Raw genomic sequence first — 17,898 nt, forward strand, 5'->3', positions numbered from 1 at the left:
AGACTCTTGTCTGTTTTGTTTTTGTCTTTGATTAATTATTGTGTGTACACCCAGAGGTCTGTATCAGAAGCTCGTTCCACAGCACGGCAGAGCGGGCTTTTCTGTCTGTTTTCAGCCTCCTAGACAGGTGTCCAGGGCCCTGTTACTGCTGACAGACTGCCCAGTCACAACCATTTGCCTGTTGGCTTGTCCCTCTAAATCCACCTGCTCCGACATTCTCCATCCCTCTGCTCTGTCTCCCTGTCAAGGCATCCCTTTTTTTGCATTGGACCCTTCAAGATAATTAAGCACCAAACCACAAATGTGGCAAAAATAATAAAAGTTAGGATGGAAAATCACAGCAGGCTTTGCTGACCGCACCAGTGTCCTGAAGGATTGCTCTAATCGCCCTGCTTCTGTTTGCTTCCTACTCCCTGTTTTCAGACACGAAAAGACAACAGCATAAAGTCAACTGAAAACTCTATTAAAGAAACACAGCACCTGGGGGGAAGCCTGGCTTTAAAAGAATAGAGACAGGACAAGACCGAGGAAGTCCATCTTGCTGACCCGCTTTCCATGATCAGCATGGCGCTTTGTTTGAAGACCGTCTTGAGGAAACTAAAGGAGTGTTGGCTTTGAGTGGGTGACTTTGGGGATGTGAGTGTGGAAATCAGCCATAAAATCTAACAGTATTGCCAAATGGGAGCATAAACATAAAGAGAGATAGAACTCAACAGGGAACCTGAAGGGAGGCTCAAGCAAAAATTGAAACTAAATCAAAGAGGTCAAAAATAGGGCCCCAAGAAGAATATGTTGTGTTGACACAAATAAAACCTGACTACAAAAAATGAAACAAACTACTGAAAAGAATGAGATATGTTGGTGTTGTCAAAGGGCACGTTGAAGATGTGTTAACTGGGGGTCCCCTGACTTCCTTCAGCCTTCACGGAGAGGTCTTTGCTGACACAGGAACACACACACACAAAAAAAAAAAAAAAAGAAAAAAAGAAGAGGGGATTGTGACTCCATGATGGAAGGCTTGACTTTGTCCATGAAAACTCCCTTTTTATTTTATGTAATTGTACAGGTTCTTCTTTCCAATTTTTTTTTTTTTTAGTAGAAATTTATTGCTGGCTCAGTAGAAACCCGTTTCCCGGGAGATTAGATGATATATATGAAGAACATACTTTTGTGAATAATGCACATTCCCTTTCATGGTATTCATGCCAAAATCCATCATAACATGGAGAAATTGGCTGACTCCCGGGTATTTCACAACAGGCTACATTTGCAAAGTCACAGTTACTCTGCCTCCTTCTCAGAAGAATGGCTTTTCTCCTTAACAAATATCTAACAGAAATGTTCTTTGTACCTTAATTTAAGAGCCGTAGGGAAAAGGCACCATTGGGTTAAGTGACAGTAAGAAAACAGTTCTGCATAGAACAGGAAATGAAATCTCAATTTCTTGGCTCCTGGCCTAGTCTCTGAAGGCTAATGCTTTTATAGAAAAAAACAAATAAAGAAAGGAATCTAATTTAAATACTTATCAAAACAGAAGATATCTCTGGGCTCAGAATCAGGACTTTAGTTCTAGTCTCAGCATTAATTAGGGATGTGACCTTGGGCAAATTACTGGCCTTCCTTCCCCAAGACTCTGATTCTGCAAAACATCTGGGGCCAACCCTGAATCCCCTGTGGGCTTAAAGGCATTCCTTGTCTTCCACTCCCACAGAACTGTCAACTTTTGCTTATTTGCTGTTGATATCTTTCTTAATAGTATTTTGCAACTATTTCCCTTCTACATTTCATCCAAATTAGTTTTCCTCCATCCTGAATAGAGGTTCCACATTTATCTCTTCTAAAACTCATGATATTAAATTATTTCTCTATATTAAGCAAAGCATTTAATAAGTTCTCATTTCCTATGTAAAACTACAGAGGATATCACTTATATTTTAAAAAAAAATTGTTTCCTGGTATTATTATTTTTCACCATTCCTAGTAGCAGCTACTTCCCATTGTTACCTGCCCCTTGAATACACAATGCAGTTGTTAAAAGTTTTGAGAAGGCATCTGCACTTCTAACCTTCCATCAAGGTTCCATTTTTGCATATCTGAATCTTTCTCTCCCTCAATGTCTAGCTGAAAACTCACAAGTGTCAATTGCCCATCACAATGATGGTTTTGTGAGCTCCTCCAGCAATTGCTTATATACTTCATTCAAAGGTTTAATCATGTTTTACCTTGTACCACATTACTATTTTATTGTTATCCAGATTCTTTTCCACTTAATGAAAGCTTTGCTTTTCAAAACCTTTGGGAAATAAATTATTTCCCAAAAATTACATTTTGTAACCACGTGGAAAGGCATCTTTCTAAAATGGATAATACTTTTCTATGACTTTTGAAATAAAAGTGATGAATGCAAGTTTTTGTAGCATTATTTTTACAGGTGTGCTCTACTAGTATTATATTTAGATTAATTATAGGTTACTTAAAATTCCAGTGCTTATCAAAAAATATTTATTTGCTTTGTAATTTTATTTGTTATTTTTGTTGGTGTGTATTCATTTAGTCATCTCCCTTTCCACCACTAATTTGCTATAAACATGATAATCAGATAACCATATTTATTAAATATATATCTAAAATATATATAAGCTAAAAATAAATTTTAGGTAAGCACAGAATGACATTATCTACAAAGTCCTTGATTTAGTGCTTAACATCTGAGATGTATTATTTGCTTTCCTTGAATGATCTCTGTAGGTAATTACCCCCAAGTTTTTAGCTGAGTTGAAAACAGATATGGTTGCAAGGCAGTAAAATTTCAGAGAAGTTTGTATTATTACATTTGTCTCATTTGTCTTACCTTCCAACTGTAACACAAGAATTCTACATTTCTATAGATTTTAACTCTAAAATTTTAGTACATTCTATTATCCTTTTATGAGATACTCAAATAGGAATTTCAGTTGAAGAGTTCTCTGACAATGATCCCTACATGCTTATCATTAGCTTTTTTACAGATTGCATGAAGGAAATATTTCTTAGGAAGTTACCATTAAGGGCAGAGAGAAAATACAGGATATATGAATGATTTTTTCAGGACTCTTACAGTATGTCTTTTTGTATTGCTTTCATTTTTAATTTTTACTAGTAAGGACTTAAACTATTTAATGAAAGCATGATTTTAAATCTCCAATACTTTTCAACTCTAAAAAGAGGTATTTCTACAACTATAAGGTTGCTCTAGTTGGTTATAGGATACATTTCAGTGAGTTCAAGGCAGTCTACACCCCAAGTTCTGCATATGATTTCTTTGCTCCATAAAATATGTCACATTTTCCTATTTTATGGTATGTTGTCATTATAAATGTATGTCACTTGTTTTATGAAAGGCAAATGAACATTTTTAACATGTGATCTCATCATCCATTTTAGTTCTTTAGCCATTAAGAGGAATCTTATGTCGCCTTATTCCCCAGGCCATGACTGTGTATGAAGACACAAGACATAGCCTCAGCCTTTGAAGTGAATCACATGGGTAGACACTAAGACTTTCTGAGGGTTATAAAATGTGTAGATAGAGAAGGTGATGTGGGAGGGGTCAAATTCCAGGGTCAACATAACAAGACTGGAGAAAATAGAGTAAAGGAAGATAGGCTACTAGGAACCAGAGAAAGATATAAAAGGAGCAACATTTATGAATATTCACAATGTTTTGAGACCATAATCTCCATATTGTTTCTAATTATACTTACTGGTCATTTGAAGTTTTACTTTAAACATTTTTTAAAAATATGTCTAAATATATATCGATTTATATTTACACAGGAAAGACATACTAATAAAACATACACAGACTACCAGGTAAAAAATTGAACCTCATTGCTAAAATTAGGATGGGAGAAACTTAGTTCTTTGTAAATTATGGAAAATACTCAGGAAGAAAGAATAAATTACAATGACATATAAGAAAAAATATAATTAAAAAAATAATACAAATTAAGTGAAGATTTATGCATATAAAAGTGGATAGAGATATTCACTATAAAACAAAAATTGGAAAAAATTTATATGTTTGGAAATATAAAATTGATTACTTAAGTGCTACAAGATGAATACAACATAATTGATATTATCAGTAACAACAATAAAGATGTATAATTGATTGAAAACATAACCTCGATATAGATAATGTGTAGTACATAAATTGAGACCATTTTTGTAAAACAATTATTTATTTAATGTATCTAATTGCACAAAAAGTGTCCTGTAGAAAATGTAGATTACTTTGTTAGTTCTTAAAGAAGTTATCTTTAGCTGATGAAATGATAATTTTTAGTCATTTTAATTTCTTGCTCATGTGTTTGTTGGCATTTTACCAAAGATCACAAGTTACTAATATAAAAGTGAAGAAATTCTTTTTTTTTTTTTTTAGAGAGAGAGAGACAGAGAGAGAATTTTTTAATATTTTTTTTTTTTAGTTTTTGGTGGACACAACATCTTTATTTTGTTTTTATGTGGCGCTAAGGATCAAACCCAGCACCACGCACATGCCAGGCGAGCACGCTACCGCTTGAGCCACATCCCCAGCCCAAAAGAAATAAAATTCTTACAAACATGATGAGCAGTAACATATGCAGAAATTTCCCACCAATAAAATCCACTTCTTGGAAATGGTTATGACCAAGTCCTCAAAAGGCTCAGTTCCCCACACCAACAGAGAATCAGATAATATGACTCAAAAATTCCTTCACATAGTGAAGTTTGATTTATTCTTTGTATAATTTGGGAACTTAAGAATTATCCAATCTTTTATTCTAGAGCTTACTCCCAAGTTCCATCTAGTAAACTGGGTTCAAATGTCAGCATTTTCCCAGTAGAAAACTGTTCAACAATCCAAGAAATCTGGTGCCTGGTCATGTGATCATGACCTAACTGCTCAGAGCCCCAGTTGTAACCTCTGTAAGATAATACTTCCTTTAAGTGGGTTGCTGACGATTAACTGGTAAAAATACGTCTTCTACTTGGCACAAATTAATGCTTTAACAGTGGTATATGCCACTCAGTTTGTATTTACAGAATGTTCAGTAAGTACTGTAGCAAAGCTAGAAGATAACCACTCTAGGTACAAGAACCGCAGCTCTGGTGACCACCTTCTAAAAGTCATCTCTACTCCTCCTCACTCCATTTTCAACAAATTTGGGAATGTGTGGTCCTGTGGCACTGTTTTCAACAGGTAAGAAACATTCAAGGAGAAGTCGGCGACCTTGACGCCTCCCCCTCAGAACACCACCTGGCGCCCATTGCCCTTTCCTGAGGTTGTTTTCCCAATCTACCTTGTCAGAGACACTTTCCTTGATCCTCTTAACTTCATCTGCCTCCTTTTCCTGCCTCTTTGCTTACCTTAGAATGAATACAGAAGAAATAAACTTGATTTTTAAAAAGGCATTCCAAGACATAGTGTCATGTATTTACCGTCAAAACTGTAAATATCCCCTTATGTTTACTTACATCTCACAATTCCATTTTATTGCTCAATGCCTCACCTCCCATTCACACTGCCTGTTTCATGACTATAAACTCACTCTTTTGATGGCAGTAGGCCTGATATATATGGGGAGTGTGATAATTAGCAAAATTCTTTACCATTTTTTAAAGTAATGAAAAGTATTGCAGGCTTGGATATAGCTCACTATTAGAACTGGCTCTTGCTTAGTGTGATCAAGGACCTGGGTTTGATTCCAGCAACAGCAACACTCATACACACACACACACACACACACACACACACACACACACATACACACTATATATATATATATATATATATATATATATATATATATATATATATATGGAAAGGGAGAGAGAGAGAGAGAGAGAGAGAGAGAGAGAGACATAAAACACACACACAATCTTGTGATCTACTCTGCTTTTGGCTTTTGTTTGCTAACTGTGTGATCTTGTCACTTATAACTTTCCTGTGTCCGAATTTTCACATCTGTGAACAAAGATTTTTATACTATCTGTTCTGTCTCACTCAAGGAGTATTGTGATGAACAAAGAAAAAAAAATGCACATGAATGTCCTTTGAAAACTGTAACTAGTAAATAAATATAAGACATTTAGGGAGGAAGTTTGTAAATTTGAAATATCAAAGCACTGAGCCATGCATTGTAGTCATCGACACTGACAATTGAAAGCGTCAGCACTGTGCTATCAAACATTTTGTATAATAAACCAACAGTGCCTTGCAGATAGTTTCTTTTTCTTGGTAGGAAACATTGGGTAATACCTTTGAACAATATAAAAAATTCTGGAGTAATGAAAAAGTATTCTGGATGATATAGAATCTTAGGGCTGACAGAAAAGGATGCATTGACTGAAGTTCAGACGGGGTTCTGACTGGGTTCAGAGATGGAGTGTCAATTTCAATCAGGTATAGCAGAGGAGAGATTTATGCAAAGTAATCTCATTCCTTTTTCAAGACTGATAAGAGGCAAGGAGAACCTGAACCCATAGATAAGGGCTGTGGTTTGGAATTACCCAGATAAGTCACAGTGACAGCCAAAATGGGATGGAGATTGTCAAAAAAACTGATTTTAGTCCAACAATACATTTTGCAGAGATTTAGCATTAACAGAAGCAAATGTAATATTTGGAGTAATTTTTAAGAAAATCTTATCAATGTGAAAAGAGAATGCAAGTCATTTAACATAAATCCAAGTACATGGAAAAAATGTAGGTCCATAATCCACTGTTGGCAGCGATAGTGAATACTTTCAACTTGAACTTGAATACTTTCAAGTTTAGACACAGGTATCTAAGAAATCAACTCTGAGGAGCTTGATTAATATTTGCCATGGCGTATGCAAAATATAGACAAGCCCAGCTCTGGCCCTGCAGCTACCTGGCTTCGGACTGATCTGTGTAGTTGTCGTGAGGTCTTTACATCTCTAACATGGAAGGAGTTACTCAGATCACATGTATGTTTAACAGGTTGAGTGAGTTAACGGAGCGCATTGTGTGTACTCAGCCTAGGAGAGTAGGTGCCCTGGAAAGAGCACATTGAGATGGGAGGAGCCTTCATGACATTAGAATGCATAGTGATTTGTTCCTGGAAGTGTCAAGCAACCAGGGAGAAAATATGGAAGAGAGCAGCTTTCTCACATGGGCAACTGGGAGACAACTGGGAGAACAGCACCATAGCTACTCTTGTATCAGAAACACAGTAGGAAGAAGTAAATGACTGTTTTCTATCTCGCAAGCAGAGGAATGGAGAGAACTGGGACTCTCCACCATATTTTCTTGGTTTGTTGAGCTAATCTTTACTAACTATGCTCCTGAGAAAGTCTCCATAAAACCCAGGAAGCAAAAAGAAAATACATAATAGAGTGTCTCTGCCTGTCCCGGTCATGGCAACAGGCTTAGCCTGGCTAGGAAATCTAGTACTAATTTCTCTATATCTAAATTTTAAAATATTAAATAATTTAAAAAAATTTTTTTTGATGTCAACTGAGCTGACATTTCTGAACACTGCATCCAGGAGTTGATAAAAAAAAAAGAAAATTGCTTTGAAATCAAAACAAAGTAATGCACACCTAATTCAAATACATTGAATCCTTTACCCTGAGCATTTAGAAATCACAGCTTCATGTCATAGCTAACAGGGGATGCAACAATAAGGGGACATCACCTACATCATGAAGTCGCCAACCAAGAAGAAGATTCGTGTGTGGAATCATTTCTTGGCCCTGGACAAAAGAGTTTGTCCTGCTGTAGGATTTTCAGGTAGATGGTAGGTCCTTTGTTCCTCTCCCTCTCTGAGCTCTCCCTCCCACTAACACCTTCTCAAAACCGTTCACCAAGAGCAGAGGGGTAAGAATGACTCTCTGATGCAAAATTCACCTGAGAGAAAATGTTTGTCATAGAAATGAAGATAAAATTTATATGTACTGGGAACTAGCTCAGATCCTAGAGAAAGCTGAGTTTGTGGAGCAAATAAGAACTTTGTAACAAAACCCTTTTACAATCTCAGGTCTGTAACTATTCTTCCACTTGAACTGGTTAATTCAAAGTGGGGGTAGTGCATCACCAGATTTATGTTCATGCATCTCTTTCAAACACACACACACACACACACACATATAATATTATATTAAAACGAATATATGAGTTAGATCTATATACATATATATCTATATTACAATATATGTTTTATATATAATAGATATATGTGTATAAAATATATTATATCTATGTATTCATACATTTGTAATTCTATCTATTATCATCTACCTATATTATAACAGAAATTGAGGAAGAGAGAAAAGTTAAATTCCATTTATGTAAACAAAATCTCTAGGCAAATGAGCTGACTACAAAACATTTCAAATTCTTTCAATCCCTAAATATTTGTCAACATAAATACATAGTCTCTACTAAAATTATAATTGACCAAAGGTGCTTAGAACATGGGCTACAGTGGAAGAGAACTGGGTTCAAGATTCAAATATGTTTTTAAGTGTTTATAAAATCCACATAAAAATATTTCAAACTTCTTAAGCATTTACTTTTGGATATGTAAAGTTCATTATAATAATAATGCCAATTGCATTCTATCTCATTTGATTATTGGGATGATATAATGAGCAAATGAATTTTTTAAAATGTGATAAGTATGAGCCTGAGTGAGACCAACCCACCACAGCTCGGCTCTCAGACTACAATCTGGCTTGCAAATCTATCCCCATAGACAGCAGCTCCAAACCTGTGCTTAGGCAACCATCCCACTCTCCTGCACAATTTAGATTCCATGAGTATCTTTATCAAAAAACATTGTTCCAGTTATCTGGTGTGTGTGCTGTCTGCCTTTGTTTGTGTGGTAATCCCTGAACCCATTGCCTGATATTTGGTAAAGCACTCAATAAATGTGTGTCACCATTATTATCATTGTCCTTTTTAACATTATATTACACTAGCACTCAATTTATGTTAGTCATTACTGCTATCATTGTTATTATTTTTACTACTTTGATTTGCAATTTATCTTTGGCATGACTGTATCTTCGAGAAAATAAAAAGTAACAACCTCACACTTACTGTGGATTTTGGGTGAGTCATGTAAACCTTTTGACACTATTTCTTCCTTTAATGTCATAATAGTTGTTACAGATGTTCCTGGAAATTTAAGGGGGAGGTATTGTGTCAGACAAACTTATTTACGAAAAAAGAGGCAGAAAGCATTAAGCATGTTATGAATTTGGATCAGTGGTTGCTCCTCCAGAAACGATGAAGGAAGACAGAATTCTCTGGGATATTCCTACCAGAACCCCAGGTTTGGCTCCTGGTTTCATTTCTTTTTCTTTCTTTCTCTCTACCAGTGATTGAACTCAGCATTGCTTAATCACTGAGCCATTTCCTCTTCCTTTTTTTTTCTTTTTTAAAATTTTGACACAGTGCTCACTAAGTTGATTAGTGTCTCTCTAAGTAGCTGAGGCTGAATTTGAACTTGCAATCCTTCTGCCTCAGCCTCTTTAATTGCTGAGATCACAGCCATGCACCACCTTGCCCGGCTAGGCTCCTGTTTGATGTGTGCAATATCTCTGAATCCTGTTATGCAGTATCTACCTGTGGCCATGGGCAGGCTTCCTGGATCCAGGACACCCACTTCTCTTGGGTGTTCAGCTTTTGCCGGCTGTCTTAGTCTCTGCACTCCTTGACCTGTCTTCACTCTGTGATTGTTATTCATGGGAGAATGGCTACTGTACTTTGAGGCCACTACTCCAGTCTTAAACTTCCTGCCGAGACCTGATATCTCCGCAGAAGTTTTGTTTGAGTCAATATATTTGTGAAACTAGAAACCACAAAACAAATTTAACAGGTATTAATCTAGCAGATCTTGTGCACAGACACTGGGAGAGTAAAACAAAAATAATAAATTATATTTTATATTGTTTCCTATAGAGTTAATTTTGTTGAGAAAAATTGCAACAATTTTGGTCCTTGATAAATATTTAAATATTCCCACTCATACTCTTATGTCCTTAGATTGCACAGATTAATTTAAACATTGAAGCACCAACATTAAAACTGCAATATTCAAGATGATATAACAGACAAGCAAAATGAAGTTCAGAAAGTGATTGTTTTCCAACAATGAAGTCACCAGTCAGAGGCAGAGCTGGGATAATAATTATGGCTACTGACTTTCAGTGTAGGACTGTCTATCCATGTTATGCAACTTCATCTCTTTCTCTCTCTCATTCACACACACCAACACATACAGATATATGCACACCTTTTTTTTTTTAAAGGTGATATAAAGTATTAGACACACAACATGTATTTACAGGTGTAATATTATTTTTCTCTATTGATCACAATTTAATTTTCAATAGAATGAAGATGCATAAATATATTTTAGGAAACAATAAAAACCAAGCATGTTTTTTTTTAGTCAAAAAATAATTTAAACTAATTTAAATACATTTTTATGTATTTACTTATCCTCACAATTAAGAATAATGTGTAAATTTTACTGGATATTCTCAAATTTAGTATATATTGAATAGACACCTAAGTATATTTATTAATATATATGTCATGCAGGTGCAATCTGTAATACAAAACATGTATAATAATACCATTTATAGTATATGTACTATTTTACATCAATATTGATAATTATTTTGACTCTTTTACATGAACTCTCTGGTATTCTCACTTAATTGAAGGGGAAATGTGCAACATCTTTCAAGAAGCATGAACTCAACATAGTAATGCAAAGATCATTACTAGAAAATACGACATGTAAATAAATTTCCAGTATTAATAAAAATAAGGGTATTAGAAATTAAGAATACCTTGTTCATCATTCTTCCCCCACACACCCTGCTCCCTTTCTTTCTGTAATGCTGGAGATTGAATATGTACTGTCTTTAAAGAATAAACTTTAAGTCTTTGAAAGAAGTGCTAATTTTCTAAATGTCAGTGATCAACTTGATTCACAAAATTTACCAGCATTCATGAGCCAAATGAAAGTGATTCCACGCTGAACAAATAAAGATAAGCAAATGTTCTTGGCTCCTCTCAGCAGAGTTTCACACTTCCTTATTAGGACCCTTAGAAAACAAAATATTCTAAGAGCTGGGTGTGTGGTTCAATGGTAGAGTGTTCCAAACCCATTACTGAAAAAATGAAACATAAACAAAAATTAAAATAAAATATTATAATGTTCTTTATAACTAGTCAGCATTGCAAACAGTTTGGCAATTTTTAGTTAGAACATAATTTTATAATTTGATTGATAAAATATATGGTTTATGTATATTTTAACATTATGGAGCAGTATGACTCTATTTTTAATTGTTCTTTGTGTTTTCTTAAATCCCATGTAGAGGAATCTTTCTGATATGCTAAGTGAATAATGTGTTCATCAACTGACAATGGTTGCTAAAGTTTTCTTCCTAGAGTGGGAAGATGAATAGAACAAATAGTATTTTTGGCTTCTTTTCATACTTATTAGGCATATTGCAATTTTATAGAAAGCCAAAGAATGACTGTTTTACCAAATAGAATAGCAAAGTCAAAAATACTAACTAGATCAATAGGCCTTGAATCACAGTCACAAGCAGCAGACTCAAGATATTTTTGGTTCTCCATTCAGGTCTGGCATCATTCTGCAGAAATAAGTTTCAAGGTTACATCATAAATTCTCAAAACTTTTTTTTTTTCATAGACAAAAAAAGAAAAAAGAAACATTTTTATCTTTGGTCTTTTGAACCATGATTTCCAAACCAACTACTTACAGTAGAGCTGAAGTAAATTCACAAAAAAAGTTACTCGAATGCTCAGAATTAAGATTTTTTTTTTTTTGTTTTCGTTTTTTTTGTTTTTTTTCTTTTCAGATAGTTTTTCTTTTTTTTTTATTGTTGGTCGTTCAAAACATTACACAGTTCTTAATACATCATCTTTCACAGTTTGATTCAAGTGGGTTATGAACTCTCAACTTTACCCCGTATACAGATTGCTGTATCACATCAGTTACCCTTCCATTGATTGACATATTGCTTTTCTAGTGTCTGATGTATTCTGCTGTCAGTCCTATTCTCTACTATCCCCCCTCCCCTCCCCTCCCCTCCCCTTTTCTCTCTCTACCCCTTCTACTGTAAATCATTTCTTCCATTTGTATTATCTTGTCTTACCCCTCCTTTCCTCTTATATATCATTCTCACTCCCTTTCCCTCCCACCTCTCATCCCTGTTTAATGTAAATCTTCTTCTCAAGCTCTTCGTCCCTACCCTGTCCTTGTTTACTCCCCTTATATCAAAGGGGTCAAAAAAAAAAAAGAATTTATAATGCAAGTTCAGTGCTTCCCTGTTGGTAGCATCCCACTTGATTGAAAAGAAATACATCCTGCATCTAAAAAAAAAAAAAAAAAAAAACTTTACCCACTAAATCATTTGGATTATTTGGGTAAAATTTTTATCAATTATTTTTCGTACAAATTCAAGGTATTGAAGTAGAACATGAAATCTACAATTAACTTGGGAAATCCAAAACTAATCACAGTCACTTAACCAAGCCAATAATAATGACCGTCTGCCTAATTTTTATGAACTTGCTATAAAAATTAGAAGTTTGGGGCTGGGGATGTGGCTCAAGCGGTAGCGCGCTCACCTGGCATGCGTGCGGCCCAGGTTCGATCCTCAGCACCACGTACAAAAAAACAAAGATGTTGTGTCCGCCGAAAAACTAAAAATAAATAAATAAATATTTAAAAATTCATAAATAAATAAATAAATTCTCAAAACTAGTCAGCTGGAGATAAGTCTTACTAGACTTTATTAGTCCATGTGGTATAATGTGTAGATTGCTTATAATCAAGTAAAATGCCCTGTTATATATTTCTGTTTCTTTCTTAGATTTGACAATAGACATTTTAAAATAGTTTATCTGTAGGATGCAGCTACTCTGAATGAAAATATATCCTTACTAGAACTTTCCCATTTCTATGTCCCACTTGATTAGTAAAACAAATGAAAAAGGCTAATTATCCTCCAAGAAACAAACAGCATTATCTGTATTTTAAAGTATAACACACTTAAACAGATAAAAGTGAAAGTAAACTCAAAATTATTTTCCCCCACTTGTAGTTTGTTTATTTAATCAACAAATTGAATCATTTGCTAGAATTTGTGCTGCAGATAAAACTCAAATTCCTTGAGTAGAATTTCAGTAGATTGAGAGTCAGTGATCTGCATTAATTAATTCTGTGGACAGGAAATCACTTCTATGAAGCCACAGGATAGTCGGTCAAAATTCGAGACAGATAATGGGCTGTAAGGAGAACACACTGAGGTAGGCATGAGAGGAAAACTTCCAAAAAATGGGAATGTGGAAATCGAGAATCACAAGTACATATAAGGATACGGCCAACCTCAGGAGTACCAGGACTGGTACAGGCCTTTTAGAGATGACCTGGGGGAATTTCTGTAGGAATCCTCAATGGTGGACCAATTTACTGAAGTCAGACCAATCTGTCCTGGGCCACTCAGACATATGTCACCTTCTAAGTTTCTATAAATAATGTTCAACAGAGATTTTCAGTAAGTCATTTTATCACTGATATAGACTGAGAGAGCACCTGAAAATAGGCTGAGGTGAGACACTAAAAAACCTGTGGGTAGATCAAGAAAACCTGGTTATGAGAGAAGAATGAGCAGTAAAGCTTGAGATTGGGAACCTAAAACAGTGGAACTAACCAACTAAGAGCGGGGGGCGGGGGGGAATGGAGATAGAAGTAAGTATTTACAAATTCTAACAAATGAACATAAAATTCAAAATGAAGTAGAAAGTATATCCTACAATTCTATCAAAGACTGGGGAAATAGTGTTTACTAAGAGGTGGATTCCACTGGGTACCTCAAGTCTCATCACCAGTAATATTTCTTCTTTCTGTATTAGAGTATTAAACCCAGTATGTGAGAGTGATCAGAAAATTGAACAAGTAAACCGAATACATGGATAAGTACACAGAAGAAACAGTTCAGAGATATTACAACTTCACCACCTGGCCACAATATCACTCCTGAGACCAGCAGTGTTCATTCCAGAAAAGGAAACTGAGCACTTTTTTTGAGAACCAAATTCTTGGCTTTTCTACAAGTGACATATTGACCGACTGTTGGAGTTGATTAAAATGTCTGACTCTGGTGCTTCCTAAAACAGAGTCAGCGGGATTTATTCCAAAAATTTCTGGCAATTTCTTAATTGGTTTGGGACTTCAAGATTAATTCCAAATTCAGTAAATTGTAAAAATACCAAATTTGGTTGTGGATCATGGGAAGGGGACTCTAGAAATAGGTGCTATGATTTATTTACATGATTATATCAATTGAATTTGACCCTAAATGTTTCCTGATATTGACTCTTCCAAAGGAATGTTGACAGATTGAGTTCCCATAAGAAAACTTTATCTAAGGATTAGTAAAACTGAGAATCTTGCCACATTGATAAATTTACCCAATTCTGATGCCAGTACATTGTAGCTATTCTGCAGACCAATGAAAGATTGTGTGGTGTACTGGGAGCAACACAGGAGTCATACAGTCACTGCTGCAAGTCTCTCCCTCACATTGACTGATTCTTGGCAAGTTAGTAAATCCAAAATCCTCAGTTTCTTCCTGCTTAGTTAGAAAGTATGAGCAAGGTGGTACACATGTTATGCGTTCGGCCTTCAATTAATTGGAGCCCCAAACCAAGAAAGCCTGTTGAAGCAGTTAGTTGACATTTTGGCTGTGCATGAAGAACTTTAAGGGGGCCCGTGCTCACACTCTACCTCAGCTCAGCCAAAGCAGAATGTCTGGTACGAGCTGCTAGGCATCCACAACTTTGAAAACTGTGTTGTTGTTGCCTTTTTGCAGTAGTGGGGATTGAATCCAGTGGCACTTACCACTGAACTACAGCACCAGCCCTTTTACTTTTTTAAATTTATTTTGATAAAGGGTCTCACTAAATTGCCTAGACCAGTCTTGGCAATTTGCCTCAGCCTTACACGTCAGTGGATTTATACGCATTCACCCTCTCTGCCCACCTCAGTACTGAGTCTTTCTAAGGTATAGTTGTGATGCTACCACAGGGGAGCATTTCATTTCTGGTCCCAAAGGGATGGCAAGCACCATTGCCCCAGTACCCCTGAATGCCAGTCTACAGTTCACCTCATAAGAGTCGATGGGAAGCACATTGAACATGTAAATTCTCTTTGCTCCCTTTAGAGTTACTGAATTAGCATCCTCATAGGTTTGCTTCTGAATCTGTACTGTTAAAACCACCCCCAAGTAATTGTGCTTAGTTATAGTTAAAAACCACCCATGCAAAATGAGTTTCCCTGCCCATTCACAGTCACATATGAGAAAATGGAAGCACAATGAGCAAAAATGACTTGTGCAAGGTCACCTTGCAGTTAACTGTAATGACAGTTATCACCAAACTTCAATTCTCTAAATGCTCAGTCTAATGCCATTGCCAATATACTGCTTTTACTGGCATATAGATTTGGATTAAAAAATAAAAGCTGCCAAACCAACTCCTGATTTCATGAATATGGTGCCCTCAAGTAAGCCCAGCTGCTGGAAATCAAAGGGAGCCTTCTATATTTAACAAAGTTCTTCAAGAAAATAGTACTGTTTTTGAAGTTGCATTTGGTAAATTAACAAATGCTCCTGAATTAGAGACTCCCATTTACCGGGTTTCTCAGGAGAAATATGAGGAGACAAAATCACATTACATTTTCTTACTCTATTGAACAATAATTCTCTGTAATATCTGGATTTGCCAGGTGCAAGGGTAAGATTACAATAAAGGCAGTTGCAGATCTCTTCCTTTCGGTGATCAAAACAAAGTCTTTTGCTTCTCTGAGATCAGCACATCCATACCCTCCAGTCAGCTCTGCTGGCAAGATTGACAGCCTGCTTCATTCAGACATGCTGCTCAAGAGATAGCCTAATAGCAGTGTATATCAAATCATCTCCAGCCTGCAAAGGAGAATAGTGACTGATTGTTAGCCCTACTGCAATTTGCATTCATCTCACATACCAAGGCACTTAGGAGGCAGACACCAGTAGATGAACAAAGATCAGAATATTTAAGATCAGAAGTAATTGCTGGTTGGATGTTTTGGTGGCAAAGACTAGAGAATTTTATTTTTGAATGTTATTTTACTCTGAATCCTCTACTGGATGAATGATAACATATAAAACAGTTTTTAGAATGCAGCAAGTATTGTGATTGAATGTTCTCACAAAAGATTATAAAGAATACATTTTATTCAGCTTTATTAAGGCCTAATTGTTACATAAAAATTGTATATAGTGACAATGTTTTATGAAAGAATTAATGAAAGAATTAAATCAAGTAATTAACATATCTATCACACAGTTTTATATTTGGGGAGGCAAATAGACAAGCAAAACCAAATTATCTAACTGGTTAGAAAGAGAAATTATCATTTCAGCTGAGGTTTAATTAATTATATATTTTTTTCTAAATTAATACTAGAGATAGTCTATGGGAGAATAGGTGGATCTACACAGAACTAGAACAAGACCCTTTATTGGTTCACATCAGTTTCCTCTCAAGAAGATTACAGATGTGAGCTATAGAAACATTTCCAACTCAAATGCACTATTTTTCAATGACTGATTCTCCTTTTGTATAAGTGGTGAGATGTATAATCTAGTTTATCTAGAAAGATCTCAAATGCAATAGGGCAGAATTTTATTCTTTTATGATAGAATTTATGAATCATAAGAGTATAATGTGTCAGTGTGTGACATTTATATATATGTATATAAATGTATATATACATATATAAAGATATATAAATATATAAATATAAGGATGCAAATGTATATAAGTTATTTAAATATATGTATGTGTGTGTATATATATATATATATATATATATATATATAACAGAAAATATGGCTAACAAAATATTTACAATAATATCATAAAATTGAGCTGAATTTTTTGGAAAATTAAGGAATAAAATCTTTAAAATGAAAAACTCACAATTAAATATTTAAGTCTAAAAGACTACCATTGGGGGAAAAATGAAGATATTCACTCACTGGGAATTCAATGCCTTTATTACTAGACAAGTTTCCATGGTAAAAAGAAAGAAATCACTTTAAGCCTATACGTATAGAAGATATTGCATCATATCTTACTCTGATTGTTTTCCTTGAAGCAAAAAAAGTTGTGAATCTGTAATGAACTGAGACTATTCCTCTCACTTTTCACCCATTACATTTTAGAATTTGAAGTCAGGTACACAAAAGGGGAAAAAAAGAGAGACAGAAGATTTTAATATTCTGAAATTTATCAATTTATTTTTTTTACTCAAGAATTGAGAATTGTTATAAAATCTATACAATTTCATGGAGACAAGAAAGAAACTAGGTACTATTGAGATTATGCAATTATTTCAACCATCATTAAAATATAATTCATGACCAAAAAACGCAGATTCTCATTACAGCATGGGATAGTGCTAGACAAACCTCTCCTATCATCCACACACCACTTACAAGAGAATTAGGAGCTCACTTGGAGACAATTTTTTAAACTACCCTGCTCTTCTCACTTCAAAGATCTGCATTCTTTCTCTGTTCTTTCCCTCTTCCTTTACAATTATTTACACAATGGAAAACTTTTTGAGGGTTAGGTGTTATGTATGTGAATGGAATGGAATAGAAAATGATGTTGAATCTGACTGAACTTCTGGAAGATTCTACGCTAACGTTCTTGGAATTTCATCACATAATTAAATCCAAATTTGGAAATAAGTTTTTGAAAAGTGTACTTCTGTGAATTGTTAAGTGACAATATTTGTTTTTTTTGTGT

This window comes from Ictidomys tridecemlineatus, chromosome 9 (genome assembly GCF_052094955.1).
Source record: "Ictidomys tridecemlineatus isolate mIctTri1 chromosome 9, mIctTri1.hap1, whole genome shotgun sequence".
NCBI classification, from domain to species: Eukaryota; Metazoa; Chordata; class Mammalia; order Rodentia; family Sciuridae; genus Ictidomys; species Ictidomys tridecemlineatus.